General features: G+C 40.6%; 1 pseudogene; it reads left to right on the top strand.

Annotated features, from left to right (window-relative positions):
* Positions 1–18,073: 18,073 nt before the first annotated feature.
* On the top strand, positions 18,074–22,215 carry LOC148043637 (uncharacterized; annotated as a pseudogene).
* The last annotated feature ends 556 nt before the right edge of the window (positions 22,216–22,771 follow it).

Below are 22,771 nucleotides of genomic sequence, written 5' to 3'. Positions count from 1 at the left end.
TCGCAATGGACTTCATTGTGCAACTCCCAGACAGCAGTGGAAACAGAGTAATCTGGACAGTTATGGACTTGTTTTCCAAGCAGGCGCACTTCATCGCTTGCTCAGAGTTGCCGTCCGCAAAGGAACTAGCGAAAATGTTTGTGAAACACATTTATCGCCTGCACGGATTGCCCAAGAGAATCATTTCAGACCGCGGAGTCCAGTTCACAGCCAAGTTCTGGAGCCAGATCCTGAGATCCATTGGGTCCACACAAGAACTGAACTCAGAGGTTCATCCTAGCATGAACTGAGCAGCAGAGAGAGCCAATGCGGTAGTGGAACAATACGTCCGGTGTTTTGTGGACTATCAGCAAGACAACTGGTCAGACTTGCTACCCTTTGCCGAAGTGGCGTACAACAATGCAGTTCACAGCAGCACTGGATTTACTCCTTTCCAGAATACCAGTGGCATGGAATTTGTTCCCATGCCTGAGCTGCCTAGAGAACCTCCCTCCTCCATGTCTTCGAATGAATGGATGGACATGCTAAAGAAAGGATGAGAGAATACGAAGAAGGTTCTAGCAGATGCAGCAGAGGCCTACCAGAAGCAAGCTGAGAAACATTGCTCGCTCCAGAACCCCTTTCAGGAAACGTTTTTCTTCTGAGGAGAGGCTGCCTGTCAGGCCTGCAATTATATTCCTTTTAGAATTTTGGCCTGCCACACTTTCTCTTATTTCATTATGCTGTTTCATTAGTATAGTTAATGGAAGGAGAGAATAGACAGGAGTGAGATTATGGAATGTATTGTTTTCATTTTTTACTAGGAGCCAAGGTCATCCTTTGTCTCCGGACTTTCACACCTGACCGGAAGCAGCTGGGCGTGGATGCCAGCGTGGAAGAAGAAGATTGGACCATGTGATGGATTGTGGGTGTGGGGACAAGATCATGAACTTTTAACTGGGTGGAATTCTGATGTCATTTCCAGTATTGGGATTAACACAGATGTGCCTAAAATGTCTGTTTTATTAAATTGCAACAAAAAGGATCGTTTTGCTTGGACTCTGATCTAATTCTGCATGATACTTGGAACGCTGACATAGACCTTCCCTCAGCATTCCTTCAAGTCACTTACAGTATGAAGTTTAGGAGTTGAAAGCACTATGTTATGGCACTTCTTGTTGGGCAAGTCTAGTCAGTGACTGGGAAGGTAGGGAGATACATGGTTCTTAGGTATTTCACTTCACCTCTGCAGAATTTCCCCTTCCTTGGGACAATTGTCTTGTAAGGTGCAGGTGGGTGGTTCCTGCTGCCATGACATGCAGTATCCTTATAAAAATGATATTTAGAACCTGACTGATATGGGGTTGCTGTTGTGTAATGGCTAAATTATGTAATAGTTTGGTGTGCTTATATTTATGCCTTGCATTGGCTTGGTTTGGTTCTGATCTCTCTAAACCACTTAGACTTCTTTAACGGACCCTGAATCTTCAGGAAAAGTGTTAGAATGATGATGAAGAGGAAGAAGAGGAGGAGGAGGAGGAAGGAAGAAGAAGATGAAGAAGAAGGAAAAAGGAGGAGAAAGGGGGAAGAAAAAGAATAAAGGAGGAAGAAGAAGAAACAATTTAGACTTCTTTAAGATCACTGTTAATTTGTGCCATAAATAAATAATATAATTTTAAACTTGTCTAATACTCGGGAAGATAGATGAGATGTTTCTGACACTGAACTGGAATTGGGTTTGCAATGGCACATATAACTATTAATAATGGCTTCTTTAATAGCACAAGTATTCATCTGAAGGCAAAACTAACACTATAATCCTATATGATTCCATTTAGAAGTAAGTCTCATTGAATTCCATTGAATGAGCATCCAGGCTAAGGGAGACAGTGCTACCATTGAAATATAAAGTTCATTATTTTATCCTTCTTAGAAAAGAGAATTCAGACTCCATTTCATCCTGATAGGTGACCAATTCAATTGCAAGAGGAAATGCAGATCTCTGTGTATCATTTATTCTAAATGCATATTACTACTAATCTAAGAACTGGAATAAAAGATATTAGGCAATTATAAATAATGAAAGATATCAAGTGTATTCAGACTAATAGAGCATTTGTAGGAGGAGGAGTGATTCTGGGGATTTTATATGGGCTTCCTAAGGATTATATTTAGATATTGCAGTAGTGAATTCAATTCATCTAAAAAGCTATTTCTGTATCGATCATACATTACAGATTTAAGAAGTTTATAGTGAAAATTATAATGGCAACAATTTCAATTCATCTAGATTAGAAAATGTGCAGTGAGAGAATTTGACAAATGTGTCTGAATGATTGAGAGGTTTACCTGATATTAAGTTTGAATTTTCTGCCTTTGGTATGTAATACCAAATTTCAGAAGGCAGGAAAAGTGGAAAAAAACAGAAAATAGCTGGATTTAATGCACTATATATATTATCCACAACTGTGCAGATTTGCACAACATTTCAGGGGTAACACTTGAATAAACCACATCATGGCTTAACTACTTTTGCTGCTGTAATAGGGATCAGAATAAGAGAGAGCTAGAAGTGAACAAACTAGGCTGACAAATCTCCTCTGACTTTTTCTTACTCATCCCATATCTACAGGGCTATTTTATTATAATCAGCTGTTCTTCACCAGACAGTGCTACCAGCTTTGTGTATCTTACTTCCACCAGGCCTTGTATCCTTCATCAGATACTCATTTTTCTTTAGACAGCTGTTCATTTTTCTTCCCTCATTCTGACACAGCTCCAACCAACTCCTAATCTATATCTCACCATTTACAACTTGAACTGTATATTAATGCTTTATTTCAAGCTTTCTCTTCCTCCGACTCCCACATTAGCCCTCTCCCTTCAGGAAGAGATACTCCATCAATAAAACATGAGGTGTCAACCTTCCACCATACCCTCCAATTTCTCCTCCTTTCCCTGCCAATATGTTCAGAAATCATCACAGTTGCAGAACACACAGCTAAAACACAGCTGAAAAAAACTAGGGTAGGAAAATGAATTGCTAGATTTGCTTTTAATAAAATATTTATAAATGAAAAGGTAGAAGTGGGTGGACATCCATGAAGGAGATTAATATATGTGTGTGGGTGGGGGTTAAGAGTGTTTCCAGCCATTGGAACTAAGTATGGATACAGGTATAATAAAGACACCCCTGAACTGAAGTGCCAGTAATCACCTGGATATCATGTGTAGGGATGAATAAGTTGTTGGAATATGATAGTAGCATGAGTGATTTCTTATGGCTATGTTATAGAATATTTTTTCAACTTCTTTGCATAGTCTTTAATTCTAGAATTCCCTGTTGGTTTTCTATCCAAATACTAACCAGGCCCAACCTCCTTACCTTCCAACCCCACAGAACATTTGCCAGATGCTTCCACCTGTTTAGACCCACTGGTATAGGTTACAATGCTCAGCCTTCTTTGTAGTCAATGCACAGCATAAGCGGCTAATAATTATAAACCATAGTAACTGGATTTACCAAACATGTTAATCTATAAATAAGCAGAACACATTCTTGCTGAGCAAAATTTGCAAAAAACATTAAGGATCACAGAAGCATAATGAAGCTTTATATGCTACCATCATTACACACACACACACACACACACACACACACACACACACACAAACACAAAATTCAAATCACTCACAGAACTTCCTACCATCTATATCAGGGAGTTCCTGGTATGATTCAGGCCATTGTGCCTTGAATTCTCCAAGCCATGGTTTCCATGTTGGATAACAAGCATTTGACATGTCATCTGGGATTTGTACAAAAAAGGGGCTTCAACAAACAGGAGTTATGAGTTAAAGAAAGGTTGGAATTGTTCTAAAAGATTGCAGTTCTGGTTCTATTAATTTGTACTAAACTCAGTACCAAGCCTTGTATATCATTATGTACAGGATCAGCTCTATAATGAGGATTCCCAATTCATCGCCAAGAACAAGGAATTCACATGCTTCTTTTTCTTTCAGTTTTTGAAGGTCTTAGGCAGCCTGGCCATATAGAAGAAGCAATTGCTCTGAGCTTTTTGTCCCAGTATCAGTGATGTTCTCACTTTCTTATTGATTCTATATGTTTTTCAGACTAGGTCAATTGAAATTCTTGCCATTTTTGCCTCCTTCTGTTGATTTCTCCTTTTCCAACTGTTTCCACTGCAGCCCCTGCCATTTTTCTTCTGACAGTTGTGCTGCAGCAACTAGGAGATGAAGGCTTAGTAGACATATGACTGTAGGCTGGCCTGGTGGGCTAGCATCTGTGAAAATGCAGCAGTTAGATTGACAATAGTCAAACACTGCTGAAAAGGACTGGTTGAAAGTACTATTTCCATCTTGAGTAATTCATCTAGATTCAATTTTTAAAATGTGAAAACCTGGATGCTTGCCTTTTTAAAATGGCCAGATAAAGGACTAACATTTCCCCAAACTCTTTTTTCCCCTCTAATCCAGGGGTGTCAAACTCACATCATCATGGTGGTGTCACGTGACATATCGGGACTCCCCTGCCTTTGCTAAACCAGGCATGGGCATGGCCAGTGTATGACACATCTTGCTGTAGGCCAGGAGTTTGACAGCCCTGCTCTAATCAGTCCAGCCTGTTGTTTGGTAAAAGGTAAAGACTTTATAGAGTTGAAATTAACTTTGTTGATTACATGCAATGGCATCTGAAGGGGAAATCAAAACAGACAAGATGGTGTTGCAGCATTGTAGTTGAAATCTCACAGCTTTTTTACATGTACCACAATGCTGTTGACACTGTGGGTCCATATTTCTACACCCCCCCTTGTTAATCTCATGTCTCTATTGCTTTCTTTTGGTATGAATTTTTAAAAACTGCCTAGGCTGGATGAGAGTTTTCAAGTTTTTTGGTGGTTTTCTATCTATTACTTATTATACCCAGCCCTATTGTGCTTTTTTGATATTGATATTGATTGCTCCTGATTGCTCATTTGTACCCTATGACTATCATTGTGTTGTACCTTATGATTCTTGATGAAAGTATCTTGTCTTTTTAAGAACACTGAGAGCATATACATCAAAGACAAATTCCTTGTGTGTCTAATCACACTTGGTCAATAAAGAATTCTATTCTATTCTATTTCATTCCATTCCATTCTATTGACATCAACAGATTTTACCATGCCCTTGGGATAAAAGCGGTATTCATACTGATTCTGTGGGCCCAGGGAATAGTGCTTTCACTGTCAGTTAAAAATATGATTAGTATTAATCTGATTTAGTTTAAGAAGGTAAAGAAATGGAACGTGAATAAAATACAAACCCTGTAAGTATAAAGGTTCCTAAGGGCATCGGGTCATAGAAACACCAAGGTTCCTTGGCTGTTTCTGCCTAGCCTGATTTCCTGTATTATATATTTCATGTGCATATGTGTAGATAGAATTACTATACGCACTAATTTAGTTTTCAAATAAATTAACTGGCTTGATTCATACATTGAGCTAAATCATGGAATCTGTCTGTCTGTCTGCCTATCTCTAAAATTTGTATAATTGCCCATCTGAACTACAAGACACTTTGCAGTTAAGAAGTGTACACCATAATAACTGGATTTACCAAACTTGTTGGTCTACAGATAAGAAAAACATATTCTTGCTAAGCACAATTTGCAAACCATAAAATAAAATAAGGGTGTATAGAAGCATACTGAAACTTCATATGCTACTATCATTTCCCCAATATTTCCCTAAGAGTCCAAGACTTTTTGAATAAGTTGGAAAACGTCTTAGCAGCTACTTATATCACATGTAGCTTTACATTGGAGCAGCTGGCATTATCAATTTGTGGAGAACAGAATAAAATCACAGGTTAGTTGATTTCAATTTCAACTAAGTCTAATTAATGTTATTAGCTTCTTAGAAGATGTATGTTGTCTGTTACCTCTAAATATGATTAAAGAACTGGATGTATAGCATTAATAACCTTCTATAGAGACTTATTAAGTTTGTGGACACAGGCATTAAAGATACTTGTAACCAAGTTGTTTGATAGCTAAGCTGTTGTCCCTTGTTGAACAAATTTCGATTAGACATTGGTAGATATCCATCCTAATACTTCAATTGACCTGCTAGTGTCGGGATTTATCTCTTAGAGAGTTTCTATTACTGTTACTAATGAGAAAGCAGAATATGCAGAATTAATTTGGTTAATATATGCTAAAAAAAGATGCTTTAAATCATAATGTATTCTTTGTTTTTTTCTTTAGAACGTACTTGCAATTGCAAGGTAATGTACAATAATAAAGGAAATGCACATCTTTCCCACAGCTGTGCAATCTAAAAAAGAGTAACATGTAAGAGAGGAATGAGGAATGAGTTCAGTTTGAAGAAGCCAGAGCCCAAGGGCAAATTGTTAAGGACGCATTAAATGAAGCAATCTTAGAACTGGATAGATATCTGATATAAAAGCATACCAGCTACAGAAACAATCAGAAATTAACAAGAACTGATAATCCAGAAAGGTTTGTTTCAAACGGTAAAAAGTTTAATCAAATGGCTATACAGTAAGCAAAATTCTGGTGTACTTCTTTAATGCCCTGGACCGTTGATCATGCTGTCCATGGATTTTAGTAGCTTTTCCAAATCTGGATGATACCAGATTTGCTACATGCTTATGCCATGGTACTTGGGAGTTAACTGTTGGCTGCTTGGTGGATAACTTTTTCACCGATGAATTTATGTGGCTTTCTTGCAATTAGTTTGTCCCTTATCTCAGCATAAAATAGTGGATTTTGATAGTTTGTTCATGGATCCTGTTCAAATAGGCTCTACAAAAACTTGCATATGATGAAAACAGTTCCACTTATTTCTTCATGTGCAATGAGAAGGCAACTGCATATCTGAAGAAATAATCAAGTGCCAGTTGTGTTGTGTAATGGCTCAAGGGCTTTGCTTTTCAGCTGTGGTAATTCCTTATATATCAGATGCCTTCATCTACTGTACATCAGGGGTGTCCAAACTTGGGAACTTTAAGACTTGTGGACTTCAACTCCCAGAATTCATGCTGGCTGGGGAATTCTGGGAGTTGAAGTCCACAAGTCTTAAAGTTCCCAAGTTTGGACACCCCTGATCTACATAGATATCATTGTAAAAGTCATCTTAACAATTTGTTCAATGCTAACGCCATAAGTATAGATCTATATATGTTTAATTCAAGTGAGATGCTCTCTGTGCTACATGTATGGTTTCTGCCAAAAGGAGAGAGAAAAATAAACAATTTTGATTCCTGCCATCTGTCTTTCATAGGCAGGTGTTTGATGACATTAAAGCAGGGCTGAATGAAACCCTGATTCCTGTGCAGCAGAAGGCATAAAGTTGAGGAAAGGCACCTGATAATAACTTAGCTTTTGTGCAGTAGAAGTCCAGCTATTTGAAAAAAACTCCAGAAGTAAACAATGTTACATTCATGTTCAAGCATTAGATTTATAACTTGCTTTCCTTCAAGGACTCAGCAGTTCTGGAAGGAAAGAGTACATTGTACCAGTGATGTGCGGTGAGCTTCATGGTCAGTGAGGCAAGTGCGAAAGCCCTGCCGAAGCCCCGGTGCCGCGTCCGCCATAAAGCGGGCCCGGGACCCACTCTATGGCGGACGCAGTGCCGGGACTTTAAAGTCCTGCCGCCGGGGCCATGCCGCCACTTTAAAGCCCTGCCACTGGGGCCTGAGCGGCCATGATTCCCCCCTCCCCAGCCAGCCAGCCCACCCAGCCCATTCCTCCCCCCGCCACTGCTGTGTCCAACAGGCCAGGCATCTCGCGATTATGGCGGATATAAACACGAGACGCCTGGCCTGTTGGACACAGTGGAGAGAACGTCCCTGCCGCTGCTGCACTCCGCTACCTCGCCCCCCGAAAGAAACACACACAAACACAAATTCCTCACAATAAAAAATTACAAATTAAATTACAATCATTTTGAATCGGCCCTCCCTCTGTCCGATCCACATACCTTTTCCAGCTGTGGATTTCAACTCTCCTCTTGTCCGCCCACCATGATGAAAATGTAAAAAATTGAATAAAAAAGCAACTTACTTAGGCAAGGCATGATTTGCTGCTCCCAGATCAGGAGGCAAGAGAATCACCTGCCTCCTTTGCATAAGGAATTTTTCGCCTTTTAACCCTTGCTTAACTCTGACCAAGGATTAAAAGGCGAAAAATTCCTTATGCAAAGGAGGCCCATAGTTCTCTCACCTCCTCCTACAGTTAGCACTAAGCAGACTCAGAGTCACTGTGACTCTGGAGTCTGGCAGCAACTACCTTAGCCTTTTTAATTATTTTAAAAATTCTTTTCTTTTCCTCATGACACTGGTGAGGCCCCACCTCCCCTGCCTCCCCTGACTGCACGTCCCTGCATTGTACTCTTTTTCTATTTTTTTTCTCCAGTATCCTGAAAGAGAATTATAGGCCCAGAAGCTTCTTTGGGTGAAGGCAAACTAGAATCTGAATTGCCCCTATCTAGTTCAATATCTTATCTCTACACTTGCTGTTCTTTGTATTGGGAAAGAAACTTCCCTTAGAAAACCTAGAGGTTTCTCTCACAATGCCATCGCCAACTGGGAACAGAGTTGGAGCAATACACCTTCTGATCTTGGTTGCGACATCCAGGGCTACAATTATTATATCTAATGCTTTTACATCTCTCCAGTAATCCCTAGTTTACTTCTACTGGCAAACACTTAGTTTTTTGTATAGCACAATGTTGCTTCTTAAAGCATCTGATAAATTGACCCGATGCTTGGAGACCTGAATAGATTTGATTGTGTTTTTTTAAAGTCTCTCCCAATCAATTCTTTTGATAGAATCATAGATTTAGAAGGACTTATTTAGGTCATAAAGTCTCCTTGAGTCTCTTTCTTGTGTAGGAATCCAGGTTAAAGCTTCTCAGACAGATAAAGTAATAGATAATATAGTATGAATCCATCCAGTTATGGAAGCATATCACTTCTCTGTGTAATTACCTCTACTGGCAAATTGTTTTGCTGTTAGGACATTATTTTCCCTCTGCTATTCACTTAGCATGTGCCTTCCTGTAACTAAAATCCATTATTCAGTCTCTTGATCTTCTCTGTGGCTTCCTTTCAGGCATTTCAAGAGTGTCATGTCCTCACTCAGTTTTTCCTTCTCAAAGCTAACCAGTTCCTTCCATCTCTCTTCAAAGAACTTTGTTTCTAGCCCACTAAATCAACTTTGTTGTCCTCTCTAAACCTGTTCCACTTTCTCTGACTCTAAAATGTGGTGCCAGAATTGTACACATTTGGTCTGATCAAAGGAGAAAAATGTGCCATAATTGCTTCCTGTCATTTAGAAATTATATTTCTATTGATGCAATTTAAAATGACATTTGATACTTTGCAGTCACATCAGTTTGCTTGTTCATTTTTAGTTTTCAATGAACTTTTTCAAGAATTTTTTATGAACATTATTACTTACCCAGGTACCCCCACATCCTCTATCTCTGCCTTTGATTTTTATCTTGCAAATAAAGAACTTTGCATTTGTTTCTGCTAGGTTTAGTTGTTGTTTTCAGTTGATTTTTCCCACTTTATAAAATTTATTTTAAAATTTATTTCTCAGCTCTATATGCTACTAAATCATCTAGGGGTTTATTTGTTTTTTTGAACTTCTGGAAACTTAATAGGAATTTTCTCCAAGTCATCATTCAAATTATTAATGACAACCTTAACAAGTAGAGGACACAGGACTGATTCTGGTGGTAATCTATTTGATGCATCTCTCTAATTCAATGTTTCTCAACCTTGGTAATTTTAAGATGTGTGGATGTCAATCCTCCCAATTACACTAACCCATCCCATCTGGTCAGGCAGGGAGAGCTTTCTGTGAATCCCATCAGTTTAAAAACTTTGACTAGGAAGAGAGGGCCTTCTTTGCTATTGCTCCCACTCTTTGAAAAATCTTAACCCAGAAGGTGAGGAGAGTCCCCTCCCTCATGTAGCCTTGCAGAAGAATGTTAAGACATGGCTCTGCCAATTAGCCTGAGGATCTAAGAGTGTTACACAACTCTGGGGATGGCTGATGGCTTGAGAGTGCTGCTCCCTCAACCTTGTTAGCCTTTTAGCTTTATTAATTTTTTAACTCTAATTTTATACTTGTAAATTTTGACCTTGTTTTTCATTTTGTTTTTAACTATGCTTTAAGTAATATTTTTATACCATTTTATATTTGTGAACTGTCAAACCAACCTCACTTAAATAAGATAGGTGGTGTAGAAATTTAATAATAATAATAATAATAATAATAATAATAATAATAATAATAATAATATAAAATAAACAAATGGAACTCCCAGAATTCCCCAGCCAGGCTGCCCAGACATCTTACAGTTGTCAAAGCTGACATTCTAATTTGATGAGAAACCAGCAGTGACTGTCAAAAGGACAAAGAGAATCAAATTGAGGAAAATTAGTTCACAGCAATGCAAGCTCTCCCCCATTCCTTCTATGTGTGTTGTGACATTGCACATTTTCCTAGGAGTGGAGGCAGTGAGTTGTAGGCTTCCCTTAAGCATGAAAGCCATCTGGGTGACTTTGAGCCGCCCCCCCCCCTCTCTCTCTCCCTCCCTCACCTCACAGAGTTGTTCTTATAAAGAAAAATTGGAAGTAGGAATATTAGTTATGTTCATCACAGGATAAAAGTCTAATAATAATGTTGAAAACAGCTGGATATTTGTGGATGTCTTTGTATGAAATCATTGATTAATATTCCTTGAGTACATTTTTTAAGCTACATATGCATTTTTAATTGTCATGTTATCCAGTCCATATTTAATAATTTGCTATACAACAATTATGGGACAATTGCCAAATGGTTTACTGTGGTCCCAGTATATAATATCTACAGCATCCCCACAACCTATTAAGGAAGGTTCCTGATCAAAAAAGAGATAGGATTGTTTTGTTTTCAACAAATCCACACCTGGTAATTATTTCATTGTTTTCAAGGTGTTTACTGATAAACTGCCTTATAAACTGTTCCTTCTGGAATGGTACGTATGGTGAAAATTAATCAGTGCTTTTATAATCCAGTCAGGCCTTTTTAGGAAGATGGAGTCAGCTCTAGATACAATACAATAACAGAGTTGGAAGGGACCTTGGAGGTCTTCTAGTCCAACCCCCTGCCTAGGCAGGAAACCCTATACCATTTCAGACAGATGGCTATCCAACATCTTCTTAAAGACTTCCAGTGTTGGGGCATTCACAACTTCTGGAGGCAAGCTGTTCCACTGATTAATTGTTCTAACTGTCAGGAAATTTCTCCTCAGTTCTAAGTTGCTTCTCTCCTTGATTAGTTTCCACCCATTGCTTCTTGTTCTACCCTCAGGTGCATTGGGGAATAGTTTGACTCCCTCTTCTTTGTGGCAACCCCTGAGATATTGGAACATTGCTATCATGTCTCCCCTAGTCCTTCTTTTCATTAAATTAGACATACCCAGTTCCTGCAACCGTTCTTCATATGTTTTAGTCTCCAGTCCCCTAATCATCTTTGTTGCTCTTCTCTGCACTCTTTCTAGAGTCTCCTAGATAATTTAAATCTAGATAATTTATGGATTTGTTGGCTAGCCTAAGATAATAGAGAGGGACTATTTTCCATGAATGGGCCAAGCAACAATTGGATTTTTCAAGGAGGCTGGATTTTATGAAACTGAAAAAAGGATCTATCAGAGGAAAGAAGAAAAATCCTAATAGGAAACAAGAAAAGGGACAATCCAAATGATCTTTCTAACCATCTTCTTTGCAAAGATCTCTGAGTGTATATGCATACTTAAAATTTTGTTTAAGGAATTATGGCTGTATGAGTGTTGTCTTCCTTAGTTTTCTGATATTCCCCTTTCCCAGTAAATTCATTTTAATAATCTAAAATTTTGACTTCATTGACTTAAAGGAGAATTCCTTATTTAAAGCCTTCCCTACATGCAAATTAGTTGGTTACTTAGCTGACGTTTGTGTTTCCGAGTTGGGTAGGGAGAACTAAAAGGCCTTTTTATTTTTGCCTAGAGTTGGACTGAAGGGAAAAGTTCTTGTTGAAAAACTGAGATCTTTCCAGCCTGATCAACTAAGAAGTCTCAGGAGTCTCAGCCTGACTGGTGGCAAGAAACTCTTGGAAAGAAGGGTCTGTTTGTGATGTTCAAAATAATCTCCCCTCACAGTTTGGAACAGCTACTTTTTCACATTTAGTTTATGTATCTCTCACTGCCTCTCTCCCACACATCATTACTTCACATCAGCTATGTCAGCATTCCAGAGCTAACCATTCAGTCACCTTTTATCACCCTTGCTGAAACTGCTGATTGTTAAAACTGAAACACTAATAAACAACCCACCGTGACCTCCATCCACCATCTCCATTTCCAGTTAAAGCAGGATGTTTGTACTGTAACACTGAGCTGTGGCTTACATTAGATGTGGGAAATAGTTATGGAGACCTCTGTTTATGAGTTGCAGCCACTCTCCCACTCTAAAAATAGTTAACCAAGGTTAGACAAGCAGAGCAATCAAAACCCTTTACTACATTTCAGTAAGAAGTATCAATACATTTATTACCTTTTCACTGCCCTCACAGCTCCATTTATAGGTATAGAAATAATCCTGCTCATCTCTGTGTCTCACTTTTCTGGGTGTGGTACTGAAATGCCTAAAAATATAACGTCCAACCTCATGATTTTACTGGCAGGTAAACCCAGGACCGGCCTTTAGGTGGAACTGTCTGATTTAGCACTCTTTATTTGTGAATGTGAAACAAAATACTTCCTTTTACTGGTTTCATAAGAGGTAATATAGCTGCAGGTTTTTAAAAAGTTGTCTTGGCAACTAATTTGCTCCTCGTGTTTTTTTTTTCAAGATTTAGCTATAAATGAGGCCCCAAAAGAAAAATCACAGATCATTTGATTTGGTATCTGATCTTATACTATTTCCCAAACATGAAAAACGAGACAGAAAGCTGTTGAAAGTTTTGTTCTGGTCAGAGGAAGTTAATGAAACGTATTGCTACTGCAAAAGACAAGACAAAAGTGAATACTAGCAGGAGGTAGCAAGGGAACAAAGAAACATTCACTTCTGCCATGGTGTGTGCGTGCGTTCGTGTGCCTTTGAGTCATTATTGACTCCTGATGGCTGCCTGGGCAAGCCCCTGCAGTTTTCTTGGCAAGATTTCAGAAATTATTTGTCACTGCCTGCTCTTTAGGGCTGAGAGTGATTGGCCAAGGGTCACCTAGCTCACTTTGTACCTAAGGCAGAACTAGAACTCAACAGTCTCCCGGTTTCAAGCTTGATGCCTGAACCACTACAACAAACTGGCTCTCCAGATGGCCATATAGAACGGCATGTAACAGTAAATCATAATTTATTTTGCTGACCTCTTGTTTGTTCAAATATATGAACCCAACAGAAAAAAAATCATAATTGGAAACCATGAACAATGGGGAGAACATAATGTGGGTTGACCTTATTTGGACAAGATAGAAATTCCAAGCTGTTTTCCCCATATTTGTATGACTAATTAAATGTTAATGGTCCCAGATGTGTTTATGGTTAATGAAATTTGCTCAGAGTCATGACACTCTTTTACTGGGTCTGACCTGGTGGAAACTGGGACATCTGTCATCAGGACTTATTTCCTCATTCCCATGCAACTGTCAAATTTAATACCTTATTTCACCCTCCCCCCCCTATGTCAAAAGTGTGTGTGTGAGAAAGAGAGGGGGGAGGGAGAGAGAGCGAGAGAGAGAGCGCAACTGCATTATATCGCAACACTTGGTATGGCTTGAAGAACTAACTTTGTCCCATGGCTTGCAGTCTTCAAGAATGGCATGGCTTGCATCATTCATCGGCATCTCAAATTGTTGCCAGGATGCTTTGGACAAATGGTTCATGACCATCTTTCCATAGAAAACAAGTGAAATTGAAAATGTATTTCCACATTAGTGATATAAATTACATATTTTTCTCCTTACAGCAATCCCTTTAGCACAGAGGTTACCAATCTGTTTCACCCAGTAAACATAATTTTGAAAGCCTGAGGAATGATTTTAAATGATCACTTACAAAACTCCCAATTATTTGTAAATTAATGAATGAATTATTTGTAAATTAATGAATGAATTATTTGTAAATTAATGAATGAATTATTTGTAAATTAATGAATGATACAACCATCCATACCTTGAATTAATTCTGGAGGTTTTTTTAGGTGTGAATAAGTAATCAGTTGCAAACAAACCACTATATAGAGCTGAAGTCTAAAAGTCTTTTACTTTTTAGAAATTAGGCAAATTAAAGGTTAAAGGTTAAAGGTTTATTGCATTTATATGCCGCCCTATTCCCGGAGGGACTCAGGGCGGCTAACAAACCCAGGGGGGGGGGTAGTACACACAAGGTAACACAACAGACAAAATACAGAGAAAAGTTTAAAAACCCTCAACAGACACACAATTCGAGCGGGGAAGGGAACTCATCAACACCAGGCCTGCCGGAACAGCCAGGTTTTAACGGCTTTATGGAAAGCCTGAAGGGAGGTGAGGGTCCGAATCTCCGCAGGGAGTTCGTTCCAGAGGGCCGGAGCAGCCACAGAGAAGGCCCTCCTCCGGGTGGTCGCCAATCGACATTGGCCTGTGGATGGAATCTGGAGGAGGCCTAATCTGTGGGATCTAATGGGTCTTTGGGAGGTAATTGGCAGCAGGCGGTCTCTCAAGTACCCAGGTCCAAATACCATGAAGGGCTTTTCATTAAGAAAAAAAGATATGCCAGGAAGCCTGGTAGATATCAAGAAAAATGGTTATGGGCACCAGCTTGAATCATAACACTTTTTCATTTATGTAGCACTTTGGTATTAGCTTTTTTCCCCAATGATTGGAACAAAACAGTATCTTCTATTACAAATATACTTGTGAAATTTATTCTGTTCAAAGGCTGCCTACAGAGAAAACAGTGGTAAATAAGAATCTGCATATGCTCCAGATCTAAAGTCAAAATCCAAGTAATCAAAATCTTTTTAGAGGCCCAATATTGCATGAGAATGAAAGCAAAATGGACAATTCCAAGGTTCAGAGTTATGAGGAAGTCAGGTTAGCTAGGCTGATATCAGACATGGTCCAACATTGGTTTGCCACAAACTAATATTTCTGTTTTAAGGCCCCATTGAGGTTTAGCTGTTATATTTTAAAATTAATGAACACTTTTTGTGAACAGACATTCACTCATGAGTAGGCTTGATATACTTGAGGGATTCTTTCCTACAGGCTACTCAACCTGAAAAGTCCTTGGACTTGGTGTCCTCAGCATTCTGAAATCCCTGCAAGTCTCGATGTCTGTCTTTGGATCATGTGATGACCCACAGCTATACAAATTGTTTTGTTTTGCAAAATTCACTGAATCATAAATTATCCATACAGATTACATCTGTGCAATATATCAAGTTAAAATGTTCGACTTTGCAATTTGGTACATTATGCAACTACAGCTGTGCCATATCTTTGATTCTGCTGCTGTACCCCCCTTGTCCTTGTGAAGGTGATAGTGGGGAGCTGCCCTGAACAAGTCAACACCAGCCGATTTCTGAAGCTCTTGTTTCGCTCTCAGAAGATGATTGCTTCACCAGTGTTTAGATGGGGCAGCGGTATGCATTTGGCAATCAAATAAGGAAATAAAAATTAGCTTTGACTAGGATTATTGTCACTGTGTAGTAATGTACATTACTGCCTATATTTAAATTGCACCTTCTAAAAAAAAGATGGAAGAATAGAGCTAATGAAATCTGCAACGCTGCAGATTGTTTTATTTTTCTTTCCTCGGTAGCAGGTCCTCAGATTTTCTGCAGTAAGATAAATGATAGAAGCAGCACTGGGAAAATGTGGAAGGATTGCATAGAAACAAGGCGCTTGCATAAAATGAAGTAACAGGGGCCCAATAAATGTCTTGCTTGAAAACAGCAAAATTAAGTTCTTGCAACTTTGTGAGAGACATTTGAATGAATGCTGGGTCTGCCATGTTCATCCTTTCACTTTTTATTCTGGGTTCCCGTTCTTGATATGGAAAAGAGGGTATCTCATGTTTGGTATCTAACATTTTATTATACGTTATTATCTGGTAACATTAATGTAGTATCTGTCTTGATAGAGGCCCAGCTTGCTGTATAAAACTCTCTCTCTCACTAAAATATATATTTTGAGAACTTTTTTTCCTTTTTCAAATTAGCTGGCATTCCCTCAATCTGTTTCTCAAGATAGTTACAATACAGGTAGTCCTCAACTTACAAAAGTTCCTTTAGTTTTGTTCAAAGTTACAATGGCACTGAAAAAAATGATTCATGACTGTTTTCACACAACCATTGCAACATCCCCATAGTCATGTGATCAAAATTCATATGCTTGGCAACTGACTCATATTTATGACAGTTGCAGTGTTCCGGAGTCATGTGAGCACATTTTGTGACCTTCCGACATGCAAAGTCAATGGGAAAGCCAGATTCACTTTACAACTTAACAACTGCAGTGATTCACTTAACCGCTGTGTCAAGAAAGGTCATTGTTAGGTTTAGGTTTATTGGATTTATATGCCGCTCTTCTTCCAAAGGGAGATAAAGTGGAGCAAAATTTACTTAACCATTGTCTCACGTAGCAGCAGAAATGTTGGCCTGAATTGTAATTGTAAGTCGAGGACTACCTTTATAGAGAAATATACCAACTGATGAATCACTCTAGAAAAGTATAGCACACTGTTTACTTAATCAGAGCTGAACCTTTTATCCCAAGATTAAACCCAGGTCATAATTCCAGCATTAATACAGTATGACAATTTCTCATTCCCCTTATCTTTACAATGATACTTAGATTGAATCACTTGCTTTTAAAAATAACCAGTCAGCCCCAACATATAAAATATTGCACTATGGCTTTCAACAACATCTAATAGTATGACATTTGGTTTTGATGGTGTTTGGGATACATCAAGTGTTGCTGAAAGTAGCATTTAACTTTTGATTAATGCATCTGCCAATTGAAGATGGAGGATGAAATGGAATACTAAATTTGGTGGCAGTGAAAGGGAAACAAAATAATTCAGATTTTTATATATGATAGAACATCTTTCCAAATGATTCATTGTTTAAAAAATGATCATTTTAAGGGCATGGGAGGAAAGCAAATTTATTGAGAGGTATGACTCAATTTTTTGGTCTCCATCAGCTTGTGTAAAATTTCAGATATCATCTCAATATCTCGTATTTATCCCCAAAGATTCAGCAGACACAATAACATGATACACTGATCTACAAACTAATCATCTTGTTTTAACATAATATGTTGTATAAACCCATCTTAATACTGCAAATGAGTCAAGATATCATATAAAAAAATATGGGTTAAAAAGTAAAGCATGTTTATTAACACGGATATGTAGGATGCACAAACGTAGACACGCAATGTGTCCAGTGTCTTCACTGAGTTTAATAGGGCGGCCAAAATGATGATGTTTCTTCCCCAGCTCTGTCGTTTCCCAACAGGGATACAATTCTCTTTATTATTTGTCAGGTATATGCTGACACTAAAGGACATTTGTGGATGCACTACCCAAATGCTAAACATTAATTACTGTATAATCTCATTTAATCTCATTATTGTTGTAGTTTTTGTGTTTTAATTGACTTATGTGGGGACTGTCTGGGTGAGTGGCTGTGTATGTATGTTAGGATTGGGATTATAACCTGGTACCTCCTCCACTGAGTGCGATTGCAGAAGTGGTAGGGGGGGGCCAGGCCTACCTCCCACCCTAGTATGACTGATTCAAATCGCCTGCCGGAAGGAGCGGAGGCCGTGAGAGGGGAAATGGGTCTACGGTTGCGGGGGTGGGCCGGAGCATTACGGTCATTATGGGGAGGGGCAGGTACGATGGGAACTTCAGGGCTAGCCATTACTGGGGAAGGAGGGTCCACTATGTCACAGCGATCCCCCTTCCGGCCCTGTTAGTTCCACTCCAGGGCCAGATGGCGAGAATTGTCAGGGCCCTGGTCTCAGGCTGTTGTTGCTAAATGCCAGCTCCCCTCGTCCAGGACCTAATAGTAGACAAGGGGGCAAACCTGGCATGTATTACTGAAACCTGGCTGGGCCCGGAGGGAGGGGTCCCCCTCACTGAAATGTGCCCAGAGGGATTTCAGGTGCTCCATCAGCCACAACCCCAGAGAAGGGGTGGGGGAGTGGCCGTTATCGTCCGAAGGTCATTAGTTCCTCGTAGGATCCCTGCTCCAGAGCTTGTCGGGTGTGAGTCCTTGTTGTTGAAGTTGGACCTTGGGGGTCAAGTGGGCTTGCTGTTAACGTACCTACCTCCCAACAGCGTTGCAACAGCCCTCCCCTCGCTCCTCGAGTCAGTAGCCGAGCTGGCGGTAGAGTTCCCCAGGCTTATGGTGCTGGGGGACTTCAACCTGCCTACGCTTGGTGAATGCTCTGATGGGGCGCAGGAGTTCATGGCTTCCATGACAGCCATGGACTTGACCCAAGTAATCCGGGGTTCGACTCATTCAGCGGGTCACGCACTTGACCTTGTATTCCTCTCGGAGCAGTGGAAGCATGATCTAGAATTGAGGGGTACTAAGATCCTGCCCTTATCATGGTCTGATCACTTCCTACTGAGGCTTGACTTTCAGAAACCAATCCCCCACTGTAGGGAGGAGGAACCGATTAGGTGGTTCTGCCCCAGACGCCTGATGGACCCTATGGGATTTCGGACGGCACTTGGAGTGATACCTGACACTCTCGTCCACAGTCCGGTCGAGTCCTTAGTCGCTGCTTGGAATGCAGCAGCGACGGGGGCTCTAAAATGGATTGCACCGTTGCGGCCTCTCTGAGGTAGCGGATCCAGGAGAGCTCCTTGGTTTACCGAGGAACTCCGGGAGATGAAGTGCCAAAAGAGACGTCTAGAGCGCCGCTGGAGGCCCAGTAACTCTGAGTCAGACCGAGCACTGATGAGAGCCTATATCAGAGCCTATCTCATGGCAATACGGACGGCGAAATGTTAGCATTTTGCCGCTCTCATTGCGTCCGCTGAATCGTGCCCAGCTGCCTTTTTTAGGATAACCTGCTCCCTCCTGAAAGGGAGGGATACGGATGAACCTTTGCAAGGTAGAGCTGAGGAATTTGTTCAGTATTTAACGGATAAAGTCGCTCGGATTCGGACAGACCTGGACTCCAATTGCACGGTACAAGCCGAGGTACCGGGGGAAGGTCTTGAGTGGAGTTTATGGATTGAGTTTCAACTTGTCATGCCTGAGGAAGTGGATAAGGCCATGGGAGCAGTGAGTGCCTCCACTTGTATACTGGACCCGTGCCCTTCCTGGCTGGTTTCGACCAGCAGGGAGGTAACGCAGCTGGATCCAGACGATAATTAACACCTCTCTCCGGGAGGGATCCTTCCCGCTCCTCTTAAAGGATGCGGTGGTGAGACCCCTCATGAAGAAACCATCTCTGGACCCAGCCATTTTGAACAACTATCGTCCGGTCTCCAACCTCCCCTTTGTAGGGAAGGTTGTTGAGAAAGTGGTGGCCTCTCAACTCCGACGGTCCTTGGATGAAACCGATTATCTGGATCCCTTTCAGTCCGGTTTCAGGCCTGGCTACAGCACGGAAACTGCTTTGGTTGCGCTGATCGATGATCTCTGGCGAGCCAGGGATAGGGGCCAGTCCTCTATCCTAGTGCTCCTTGACCTCTCAGCGGCCTTTGATACCATCGACCATGGTATCCTTCTGCAACGGTTACGAGAGGTGGGAGTGGGAGGCACCATTCTTCGGTGGTTCTCCTCCTACCTCTCGGACAGGTCGCAGTCGGTGTTGGTCGGAGGACAGAGGTTGACCCCGAGGCCCCTCAATTATGGGGTGCCACAGGGCTCGGTCCTGTCCCCCCTCCTATTTAACATCTACATGAAGCCGCTGGGTGAGATCATACGGCGGCACGGGATTAAATACTACCAATATGCGGACAATACACAATTGTATCTGTCCGCCCTGTGCCAACTCAGTGAAACAGTAGAAGTGATGGGCCAGTGCCTGGAGGCTGTCAGGGTTTGGATGGGAACGAACAAGCTTGCACTCAATCCCGACAAGACCGAATGGCTATTGATGTTCCCTCCCAAAGATTGGCTAGTTATTCCATCTCTCAGTCTGGGGGGTGAAATTATACGCCCCTCAGAGAGGGTTCGCAATTTGGGAGTCCTCCTGGATCCACAGCTGATGTTAGATCACCAGTTATCGGCTGTGACCAGGGGGGTCTTTGCCCAGGTTCGCCTGGTGCACCAATTGCGACCCTATCTGGACCGGGAGGCCCTTCAGATAGTCACTCACGCCCTTGTGACCTCAAGACTGGACTACTGTAATGCGCTTTACATGGGGCTGCCCTTGAAAAGTGTTCAAAGACTTCAGCTAGTCCAGAATGCAGCCGCACGAGCGATTGTGGGTGCACCTAGGTACACCCACATTACACCTATCCTCCACGAGCTGCACTGGCTGCCCATTGGTCTCCGGACTCGCTTCAAGGTGCTAGTTGTTACTTATAAAGCCCTACATGGCATTGGACCTGGGTACCTGAGAGACCGCCTCCTTCCAATTACCTCCCAAAGACCAATTCAATCGCACAGGCTTGGCCTTCTCCGGGTTCCATCTGCCAGCCAATGTCGGCTGGCGACCCCCCGGGGGAGAGCCTTCTCTGTTGCTGCTCCGGCCCTCTGGAACGAGCTCCCCATGGAGATCCGGACCCTTACTACCCTCCCGGCCTTCCTTAAAGCTACCAAGTCCTGGCTGTTTCGGCAGGCTGCCGGTTGTTAAAGTACCCAGCCCCATTTTAATTGTGACTGTTGTGGATTTTAAAATTGTTTGTATTGTCTTATTTATTCCCTCCCCTGTTTATTGTGAGCCGCCCGGAGTCCTTCGGGAGTGGGCGGCATACAAAACCAATAAACCTAAACCTAAACCTATAAAGGATTACTGTGCAGAAATATTTTACAGACTTTATGCTTCCCAATTATTTATATTGTTAGTAACAATCATTAACTATAGAGTATTAGATCAGGCAAGGCTGGGCTTGTAAGGATAATTATTAACTACTAATTAAAAAATACAGTTGGCAACAATAGTTCACTCTTATGTCGCTTATTTCATAGGATGCAGAGACGCATGGTCACAGTGCTTTATTAATTCAAAATCTACTATTCATTATTTCCCCCCTTTAGTTCACTAAAGAAATCACAACAGCCAGCTGACTATGAGGTTGCTTTTTAGACTTCTATGCCTTTTAGTAGTATTAAAACAGATTTTTGAGAAAGACTAGTTTGAAGAGACTTCTTTTTTTAGTACTGGGCTTCTGTAGTCTGGGTTAGAGGTCTTCGCTGCGATTAAACAGTGTCTCCAAATAGAATCCAACTCTCTAAAAAGATAATTGCTTTGGTATAGCACACCAAAGGCCTCTAAAAATTTGCAGAGGCGCCTAAATAAGTGGAATTCAGCTTTGTTCCTTACCTTTCAGAAAAACTCTTTTTATTCACCTGATCCCTATTGTCCATTGGCAAAATTGGGGGAAACTATTTGCACTTTTATAATTCTATCAAGGATAATTCAGAAGGAAAATCTTCAATGTGCTGGGTAAATCCAGGTTATCAAAGATAAACATTTTCCTTGAATTGGCAAGGCAACAATCTCTATAAAGAGGCTTATCCTCCAAATTTGATAAAATTGAAAATAAAAAATAACAGATCTTTCAAGTTGAACTCGACACATGTTGACTTTCTGAAGGGATCTCTATTGTTCCCTTAAGAACATTTCACCATTCAGTTGCTATTGCCATCTTCTGGAATACTTACGAAGAAGAATACAGCGGCCTGACTAACAATACCCAAGCAAGAGGTGCAACTGAACATCCACCCTCTCTGTAAAGAACATTTATTGAAAGCAACAATTTATTCAACAGAAGCTGGCTGTGCTGTTTTTATTGAAAATGATAGGGGTGGTGGTTGATTTTCTTGATTTTTTCCAACATCACCCTTTTCATAGTGTAATTCTTTAAAGATTTGGCTTCATTAAAAAAAGAGGAAATTATCATTTAAAATCTCTTGCATGATTACTAGGCTGCCCTGTGTGGATTGGCTTAATATATGTTCTGTATTTTTAGGTTTTAGGCAGAGATTTTTAAGGGGAGGGATTATTTTTTCCCTAGAACTGGGTAGAAGGGAGAACCTTTGATCAAAAGGCTGAGAAAGGTTCCAGCCAGACCAACTAGGTCAGGATGTCTCAGGAGTCTCAGCCTGACTGGTGACAGGAAACACTTAGAAGAAGTGGCTGTAAACTTTAAATTGGGAGTGGTGGGGGAATTCGGAGAATTAAAGTCCACAAGTCTTAAAGTTGCCAAGGTTGGACACCCCTGTTCTAAATTATCTCCCCTCCCAGTCCCCTCTCCTCCTTCTATAATCTACGTACCTGGTAAGGCTCTTATGGAATAAAAAAAGCAGTGTGATTCATAGAAATATACTTCATACTCCTTGAGTTATGAGCAATTAGTCTCAGCAATTAGTCTTTATTAAAAAAATATTCTGGTTTAGAGACTGTTGTTACTCTGGAATTCCTCTTATTTCTTTGATCATAACTCAGTTTAATTCTGTTTTCTGGAAGAAAGAATTTGGTGTGACAATGATGGATCAGTTGGCACTGGCTTCGTTTTCTCTGTTCTTTCCAACTGAGACTTAAATTCA

Source organism: Thamnophis sirtalis, unplaced genomic scaffold (assembly GCF_051295495.1).
Source record: "Thamnophis sirtalis isolate CommonGarterSnake01/CBP01778 unplaced genomic scaffold, rThaSir2_p1.2 scaffold_11, whole genome shotgun sequence".
In the NCBI taxonomy this organism is placed as follows: domain Eukaryota; kingdom Metazoa; phylum Chordata; class Lepidosauria; order Squamata; family Natricidae; genus Thamnophis; species Thamnophis sirtalis.
The sequence above is the reverse complement of the archived record's forward strand: the minus strand, read 5'-3'. Positions and strand labels throughout refer to the sequence as shown.